Source organism: Arachis ipaensis, chromosome B08, assembly GCF_000816755.2.
Source record: "Arachis ipaensis cultivar K30076 chromosome B08, Araip1.1, whole genome shotgun sequence".
Taxonomy (NCBI): domain Eukaryota; kingdom Viridiplantae; phylum Streptophyta; class Magnoliopsida; order Fabales; family Fabaceae; genus Arachis; species Arachis ipaensis.
Window position 1 is genome coordinate 19179335 of NC_029792.2, and position 9929 is coordinate 19189263.

Sequence of the window (9929 nt, forward strand, 5' to 3'; positions counted from 1 at the left end):
TGCTACAAATAGAGCAAATTAGAGCATGAAACAGAGCACTAATAAATGAAATAAAATAGTTTCAATTCAGCCATTTTTCTCTCTTTTTCATTTTTCTCCCCCTTTTGTCATCAAGGAAGGACACATCATATGTCAAAGTTTGCAAGGCTCTTATCAATTCACAAAAATTATCAGCCAGCCTTGAAACATGCATGAATCAGAGCTAAACCAAATATTAATTAAAAGCTATTTATTCAAGAGCTCAAATGCTAAGCTATAAAAAAAAACAAAAAATAGCAGCTTCAAGCATCATCATCATAGATCACAATAAAAACAAATAGCAGTAGCTTTTCAATTCATTTTTCTTTTTCTTCCTTTTGTCATTAAGGAGGGATACCTGCATGGAGAGACAGTTCAACATATATGCAAAAAGTGTAGAGCAGGAAAAAAGTAAAAGCCAAGTTATTGTCACCCAACAGAGTTCAATAACTAAAATCCAAAATTAGAACAAAAATAATGATAAACTAATGTTTTAGAAATAGTTTTTTAGCAACAACATCATGGAGCTGCCTTTTCTTGTGCAGTATAATCCATAGGTATCCAAAGAAATGCATAAAACTGGTTGAGTTAGCAGCAACTGCGGTTGATTTTCCAAAGACTGGGAAGATTGTTGCCATGCCACCTCAATTGAAACCAAAATTGTACCCTGATTTTATAGGCAAGGAGCCGTACCAATCCTATAAATCCACAAAAATTCTTGGTATCCTTGAGCTTAAATTGCCAAAGGAAGTTGTTTCAATTTATCAATGCTTAGGGAATAACTGATCACTGTGTTTCTTCCTGAAGCAGATTCTTGTGGGCAGGGGTTTCATCTCCTTCAACATAGTGGTTCCTCTACATCTTCAAGCAACCAAATAGACCATTGGAGCCTGACAATTGTCTTATTTCGGTCCCATTTCTCTCCTGTAAAGACATAATTTATCGAGATCTCGTCATTTTCACAATTTTCAGGTACCTGAACGTCTTCACACAATGCTTACTCCCCCTGTTGTTATCGAGAATAGTAAACCTGCACACAAAAATAGTTCAATATGCAATCCACAAGTGCAAAACAGGTATGAGTGTTAGTGTCAACAGAAGTTGTAAAATGTATCATAAAAAATAGATGATAAGAAAATAGCTGCATCAAATTGGGTTAGACATCAGATCCTCATCTTCGGTTGTAAAAAGATCTTCTTCTTCTTTCAAAATCGTGTTCTTGGCTGCCTTTGTGCTCTTTTCCTTAGATTACTTTACAGTACTACTACTCTTAAGATATAAAATTCTGTCTTGGGTTTCATTACTCAGATTGACACCATAATACTAAAAATGCAAGTTAAAAACATTCTAGATATAAGGAAAAATGGGAGTAGTGGAGAAGATGAGAAGTTATCATAATAACTGCTTTAAATGTTCAAAAATCCTTTAAAAACACAAACTAATTTAATAAAATGATATTCAAAGAATTTTGAATTTTAAAAACAATACTGGAAGTTTTAAAATGACAAGTCAAATAAAAATTAAAAAGAATTTGAAACTAATTTGACTTGAAAAATGATGAATGCAAATACTCCCTTTTTTTGTGTATGTCATCAAAACAAGCAATGAGACCCACGTCATAAAACAAAATAACTTTTTCTTGGGCTTAGTGGTGGTTTTATGAAAACACATTTGACCACCAAGGATTTAGTTCAGATCCAAATTTATTTAAAAGTATTAACACATAGTCTGAACTTTATGGAACCTAGAGGGAGTCATCATCTGCCCAGTTTTGTCTCTTGTAACTTGAGAGACAAAAATAACCAGAAAAATCTTTAAACATATTTAATTCAAAAACTCAGCAATCAACAGTCACTAGAGTAATTCTCAATTTCAGAAATCGTATGTCAATTGTTCCGTTTTGCACATGTTCTTTTATGGAATGAAATCTTACTTTAATATGCTTAGTTCTTGAGTGTAAAACAGGATTTTTTTTTAAATATTTATTACACTCAAGTTGTCACAAAACATAAGGATACTATTGACTTGCAATTTGTAATGTGCAAGTTGTGCTTTGAACCAAGTCACTTGAGAACAAGAGGAAGTTGAGATATATTCAGCCTCAGCCGTTGACAGAGCAACAGTAGCTTGCTTCTTACTTGACCACACATTCATAGATTGTTAAAAAAAATAATAAATTCCTGAAGGCTGCTTCTATTCACATGATTCTCAGCAAAATCTGTATCACAATACCCAGCTCATTTTTCTCAAATTGGACCAGCTCTTCCTTCATTGCCTTCACCTATGAGGGATCTTCAAGAGCTTGCTTCACATTGAGAGGTTCTAATTGGGATAAGAAAGCAACATTGTTTGCCTCCACTTGCTTCTTGCTTGAGGATCTAGTGGTCATGCCTTGTGAAGGGTCTCCAATGATGAATTCATGAGGGTAATTCTTTAAGAACTTCCATTCACGTGGCTTTTGAGTTGAGACTTCAGCTTGACCTTGGCAAGGTTTTGATGAGTCCACTGTTCTGGATTCTCTGGCTTGGTTAGGAGACAAAATGAAAATATCTCCTTTATTCACAGGAGCCATTTTTGGACTGACGATATCCACATCTGAAACAGATTTGGGATTTGCTTGGTTCACTTGAGGACTTGCTTCTGTTTTACTTTCTGCATCAATTTTATAAACAACACTTGAAATGGAGTTAGACTCACAAAAAATGATATGTATAGACTCTTCAATTATTCTATGTTCCTTGATGTAAACTCTATAAGCTTTACTAGTGGTTGACTATCCAACAAAGACACCTTTATAAGATTTTGGATCAAATTTTTTAAGATTATCTTTAGTGTTTAACACAAAATATTTGCATCCAAAAGTATGAAAGTACTTAAGATTGGGTGGTACTCCTTTTCAAAGCTCATATGGTGTTTTCTTTAACACTTTTCTAATGATGATTTGGTTCAAAATATAGCTTCAATCCAAAAGAATTTTAGAATTTCATTTTCATCAAAACATAGCCCTAGTCATTTCTTGAAAACCTCTATTTCTCCTTTCAACAACTCTATTTTATTGAGGTATTTTAGGACATGAAAAAATATATGAAATACCAAATTCATCAAGGTGTTTATTTCTAAACTCATTTCCATGATCACTTCTTAAGGAAATAATTTAAAAAAAATTCATTTTGGATCTTTTTGCATAGAATTGAAAAAGCAAGAAAGACATCATTCTTATGAGCTAAGAAAAGAATCCATCCAAACTTAGTATAGTCATCAAACACCACTAAGCTATAATGCTTACCACCAAGACTTTGAGTCCTTATAGGACCAAAAAGATCAATAAGTAGCATTTTCACTGTTCTTTTGGTTGAGATGTCATCTTTGGGTTTGAAAGAATTTTTAGCTTGTTTTTACCCAATTGACAATCATCACAAGTAATGTCTTTGTCAAATTTTATTTTAGGAAGACCTCTAACCACATTCTTTTTTACAAGCTTAAAAATTTAAAACATGTTTGCATGTCCCAATTTCTTGTGCCATAACTATTTTTTCAAATTCTAAAAAAGTAAAATAAGCTACATTTTGTTCTTTTTAATTCCTCTAAGATTAGTCCATACACATTCTTGTATATTTTAATTTCAAACAAAATTTCATCAGATTTTTCACACACAACCAAGCATTCCAATTTCTTGAGAATAGCCAAATAACATAAATCACACAATCGGCTAATGTCTAGAAGATTGTGTTTCAACCCATCAACTCAAAATACAAAATCAATGAAAGTTGAGAAATTCTTACCAACTTTACCTACGGCCACAATTTTTCATTGTCACCAAAAGTCACAAAACTTCTATCGTATATATCAAGCTTGATAAAGAAAGTGGACTTTTCGGTCATGTGCCTAGAGCATCCCCTATTCAAGTATCACATGTCTTTCTTCTTCTTGGATGCTAAGCAAAACTGCACAAATCTTTTAGGTATCCAAACTAATTTGAATTCTTTGAAGTTAGTCCTTCTTGGTTTTTCAAGTGCATTAAAATCACAAATAACCTTGTATGTTTTGTTTTCTACTCTTCTTTTATCAATAAAATATTAAGAAGAAGAGTGACCAAATTTGTTGCAATTAAAACAGAGATTTGTGTGAGCATGTTGCTGAAAACAATTAAGACATGATGCTAAAGGTGATCAAATGATTTGAATTTCCTGATATTTGAAAAAGGGTGCATTTTTTTTTAAATCCATCTCTAACATTAGTACCTCCTCTTGCAAAAAATCTTAAACCAGAATTTCTTGTCACATATGGGTTTCTAGAACGTAAGGCTCTTTTGTGAAAGAAGAGTTTTCTAAAAATTGCCTCATTTTTAGAGATGTAACCTAGACCAGAGTTATTTGAAGCAGATTCAGATTTTGAATAAGATGCATTCTTATCAAAATATGATTTTTTAAAGTCAGCATCAATGTGAGATGAATATCCAAGATCAGATTTATCAAATGATGGTTTTATTTTGAAGATGATGCTGTGAATTTTGCAAGTGATTTTTTCAAAAGTTGCATCATTTTTCATTACATACCCTAAACCTGATTTTTCAAACAAACATCTTTGATTAGCAAGTAATTTGTCTAAGTTGCTTGAACTATGTGCAAATTTTGCTAAATCATGATTCAAACTTTTGATCATTTTATTTAATCTTTTATTTTCAGCATCAGGTTCTTGAGAGAGATCAATAATGTGCTTTCTATTGAACATTTTAATTTCAGATTTAAAAAAATCTATTTTCTTCCATGAGATCAAAAGCACATTTGGTCACCTTCACCTTTTCTTCCAAAAATATTTTCAGCTTTTAAAACTTTATTTTTAGATTTGCATTTGTTGTATTTATTCAACAATATTTTAGAATAGTGAGTGAGATCATCAATAGCCACATGCAAATCATCAAGAGATAAGTCATAGTAATTTTACCTCTTCTTGTTGATCTTCATCAACCATGAAATAGATTTGTGCTCTATCTTCAGAGTCTTCTTCCTCATCTGAGTCAATCTTGAGATCTTCCCAAGAAGCCATAAGTCCTTTCCTTTTTGTTCCTTTGAGTTGCCACTTCTGCTTCTTCTTTTGAATCCCTTCATCCTTCTAAGTTTCCTAGAAAAACATACAAACTCATCATCTTATAAACAGTCACTGTATTCATCATCCAATTATTCAGTACAAGACTTAAGAGCCACTTCTTTCCCTCTTTTTTTTGTGTATCATTTTTTTGTGAGTGGTTTCTTTCCTCTCAACTCATTATAGATCATTTCACTTAGGCTACTATTTTCATAGATAAGATAACAATGACCTAAAATATTTTTTTAACTCTCTTGTCAGATTTCTCAAGACTTTCCTCACTAGCATCTGTTCAGAATGAGTAATCCCCATAGCATCCAAGCTATTAATGATGATAGAGAATCTCTCGAACATGTCATCACTTGATTCTCCTTCCTTCATAGAGAACATCTTATACTCTTTGCTCGGCATGTCAATTTTAGTTTCTTTATTTGTGTGGTGCCCTCATGTGTGACTTGAAGATTATCCCAGATTTCTTTTGCTGTTTTATATTTTGAAACCTTCCTGTAATCCTTGAAACGGATTGCACAGTTCAGCATGTTGACAGCATTGGCATTTAGTTTACCCTTCTTTTTGTCATCTTCATTCCATTCTGCTTCGGCTTTGGGAGAGACAACACCACCAGAGCCAGCCTTTGTAGGGACTTGAGGACCATTTATGATTATCTTCTACAGGTTGCAATCAACTGAGTGAATAAGGATCTTCATTCTTTCTTTCTCATAGTTGTAGTTTTTTTTTTTAAGAATGTAGGTCTGTTGTTGGACTGTCCTTCTGTCATAATATAAACCACTATGTTGGAACCCATGTAGTTCGCCATCAGAATCTTTCCTCCAAGCTCTGATACCAATTGATGGTAATCAGTGGCTAAGAGAAGGGGGGAGTTGAATCTTAGCCCTTTTTGCTGAATCTCAATCTCTGATTTTTCAACCAAACTTTAGGAGATATTTCTGCTTTTGTCTCGTGTCAAGTTGAGAGACACTTTTGTTTTGTCTCGCGCCGAGTTGAGAGACACTTTTGTTTTAGTCTCCTAATTAACAGAAACAGAGAAAGGAGTAGAAAAGAAGAATTAACACCAGATATATCCTGGTTCAACCACTATGTGCAACGTGGACTACATCCAGTCTCCATCACAACAATGATAGAATTTCACTATGTTATCACAATATTACAAACACAAATTTCTCCCTAGAAACTACCCATTCCTATCTGGGACAAGTCTAGATTCTAACCTAACCTAAACTTGACTAGGACTCACCCTAGCTTTCAACAGCAGAGTGCTCACCCAACTTGCAAGGGAACAAGTCCAGATTCTAACCCCAACCTGAACTTGACTAGGACTCAAACCTAACTTTCAACCGAAAAGTGATAACCCAACTTGCAAGAGAATCCCCTCAGGATCATGACGACAAAACAAAAATACATACAAAGAATTTCTGAGATAACTATGAGTTTTTCTTTAACTCTCTGCCTTTTTCCACTCATTGGCTTTTTCTTACAAAATCTCACATTTTGTTTTTTACCAATGAAACACAGACAAACTAAACTGAGAAAAAGAAATATTCAATGAAAGCCATGAAGGAGAAGAATAAACAGCTCAAAGAGCTATGGGAACCCAAACGTGTGCTCTCACTCCTTGATCTCAATCCTTGGTCGTTCACCCTTATTATAGAAAGGGAAGCTTCCAAGGTTGAAACTGGTTCAACCAACCCAGCAACTTCTTCTCCAACATAGGTTAAGTCACAGTTTGAACAAAGGGAAGAGAGAGGAAAAATCGAAACTACATGCATGTACCTCTCTCAACCTTTTTCATCTATTTTCTTCAATCTTGGCCATTGATCTTAACTTTGGCCCCAAGAATTGATTCTGAATGTTGATGTGCGTCTGATCCAGGCTGGCTTCAAGCTTCCTATTTTTGCTTCTTCCGTACCTGAGACTTAGAGGCTATCTTCTTCACAAAAATGGAAAAGAATCTTTACTGTGCCTTTAAGATAGATTTGCTTCATGAACCGAGGCATTTCTTTCCTTCTATGGCAACAAAATCTTGAAGTCTTTCTTCAAATCTTTCCTTCTATAGCAAATATCTTTCTTAGCCTTTTTTCTTCATAGGATTTTCTTCAAATATCTTCTTTTATCTTCTTCTTTGATGATTGACGTGACCAAAAGCAGTGAAGAGAGAAGAGAGAAGGAAGAAAGCTTTTAATGGAAGCTTTCAATACACATTAAATTGAATTGAATTGAGAGTTTCGGTTATCAAGGGATGTAATTAATTGAATTGGAATATGGATTCCAGTAACTAAGAAAGAGAGTCACGTGTGAAACTTTTGGTTACTTAAAAGGTTGCCTTTTGATCACCGAATGACTTCCTTCAAACCTTTGGGCCATTTGTTTCTTACTTTATTTTATTATGGACTTTGAAGGATTTGGGCCTCTTTGGATTTCTTTCTTTTTTAATATTCAACCACTTGAAGTAAATGATTTTATTGTTGGATTGAGCTTGTTTAGTAACCAAACTGAACTTTTTATTACTTAGGCCAAGAAATAATTTTATTTTTCTTCTTGCACACTCAAACAAAAACATCAAACAAACTGTCAGAAGCAATTTAAACATTTAACACTATTTTAATAATTTTTGAATTATATTTTAATAATATTTGTTCATCATTTTAGTTTTTCAAACTCAACAAAGTTTATTTGTTAGGATGTTTTTTTTCATATAGAAAAAATTATATTAGTCTTTTGTATTTTTTTTATATTGATGAGAAATATTTATTCTTTTTTACTTTTTTTGAGTCTTGAAAATTATGCATCATTTAATTAGTATCAATAGGTATTTTAAGATTTGGATTAGTATGAATTTGATTATCTCTTTGCTATCTTATTAAAATTTTTAATTTAAATAGAGTTATCTTCTGTTTTGTGTTTTTTGTCATATATATTTTATTGTATTTATCCATATATAAACATAAGCGTTAAAAGGCGAAGCACGTTAATTCATTCTGTTTCAATTTTATTATTCCATTTCTGCTCTCTACTCTACTTATTATTTTCTAACAAAATTTTCTGTTGTGCTTATTTATTTTATTCACACACGTGGGATTCATAGGATACTCCCAATCGAGACATTTGTGTGTATCATATGTTGCCTGAATTGTTGAAACATGTAATTTTCATATCCCAAGTAGTGATACCATGCATATGCGGATACTTTAGATTATATACGAGGGCAATTTTATGGATATCTGGCTCTTCTTATATCATAAAAGTTAATATATGAATGAGATAAAACGAACGATCGAATAATAACACGAACGATTCCTTGATAAAATAGTATAATTTAACTAATAAAACTGATATTTTAGTAAACCATAATGTTAGAAAGAATAAGATAATAACTTAAAATTATCTTTAATTTGATATTTATAATTATATATTTATTATATTTAATTTTATAATTTTTTAATTATTTATATACTATATGATAAAGATGAAATATTAAAAAAATTATTATTTTGTCCACTAAATTTATTTTATAAAATAAATTATGTAAGGATATACGAAGTCTAAAAAAAATTGGACACCAAATTCTAGTAACTTTTTGTATTTTTTATTAAGGAGTACTCTGTTATATATGTAATTTTTTTTAAGTTAAATAATAAGCATCAGAAATATATAAATAGTGTATATTAATTTAATTAATTTTGTTATAGAATACCAACCAATTATGTTACTATGACGTCTGTTATTTGGATCAATTTCATTATCATGCGCTTTCAATTCTAGATTTTTCAAAGAGTAGAATACAGATTTTAAGCAAAAATTGAATTTATAGTCGAAAAAAATTAAATTATCATAAGACATGTTAAGTTTTATGTTACCTGAAACAAAATGATGATGACGATGATGATGGTTGGCTCTTATCATTTGTCTAATTGTAGTTAATTATGTACTTGACAATGGATTTGGAATAGGAATTATATTAGTTGATATAATATGATTGCTGATTCGTTGAATTTTCCAATTATATTTGTCAGAACATAAGGTTGCAAGAGCATGATTGAAAGTGAAACAGATATTTAACTCTAACTCTCTTGAGTAAAGTACGATTGAAGGCGCAGAAGTTTTTGTTATCGAAAGTGAATCGATATTTAAATTGAGTACGTATTAATAGTTTTTTTTATTGAAAGTTAATCAACTTTAAATTCTGTCGTGGTTGAAAGTGAATCAGTTTTAAATCTGTCGTGGGTTAAAGCCAGTTTTTGAAAAAAATAAAATAAAATAAAAAGAATTGAGTATGTTTTTAAATTTTAAGTCCTGTCATATGATAAAGCCAATTTTTAATAAAAAGAAAACAGAGATAAAATAAGAAGAAAAATTGGATACCACAATTATTATACATTGGTATAGATAATATTTTTTTAGTAATTATTCATTAATAAATGTTGCATTAACGATTCTGTTTATTATATTTCAATGTGTTTATTTCAATTAGACTCAATAAATTACCAAAATTCAAACTTATTATCTTGAACTTCTTCCTTGATCATGTGATTAGAATCGTTTAACAGAAGATTTTCAGACCAAAAAATCTTTAAAGTAAAAGAAAAATACAATAAAACATATTAGAAAACCTAAAAAAATAAAATAATTTTTAAAATAGAATATATATATATATAAGAAAAATAATAAATTAAAACTTACTTGGTCTATGACATAGAAAAATAAAGAGAACGAAATAATCATGAAAGTTGAAATAACAAAAAATATATAACACAGTTCTTATCTTAACACATTTAAATGTTATATGTCAATCTAATAATTAATAAAAA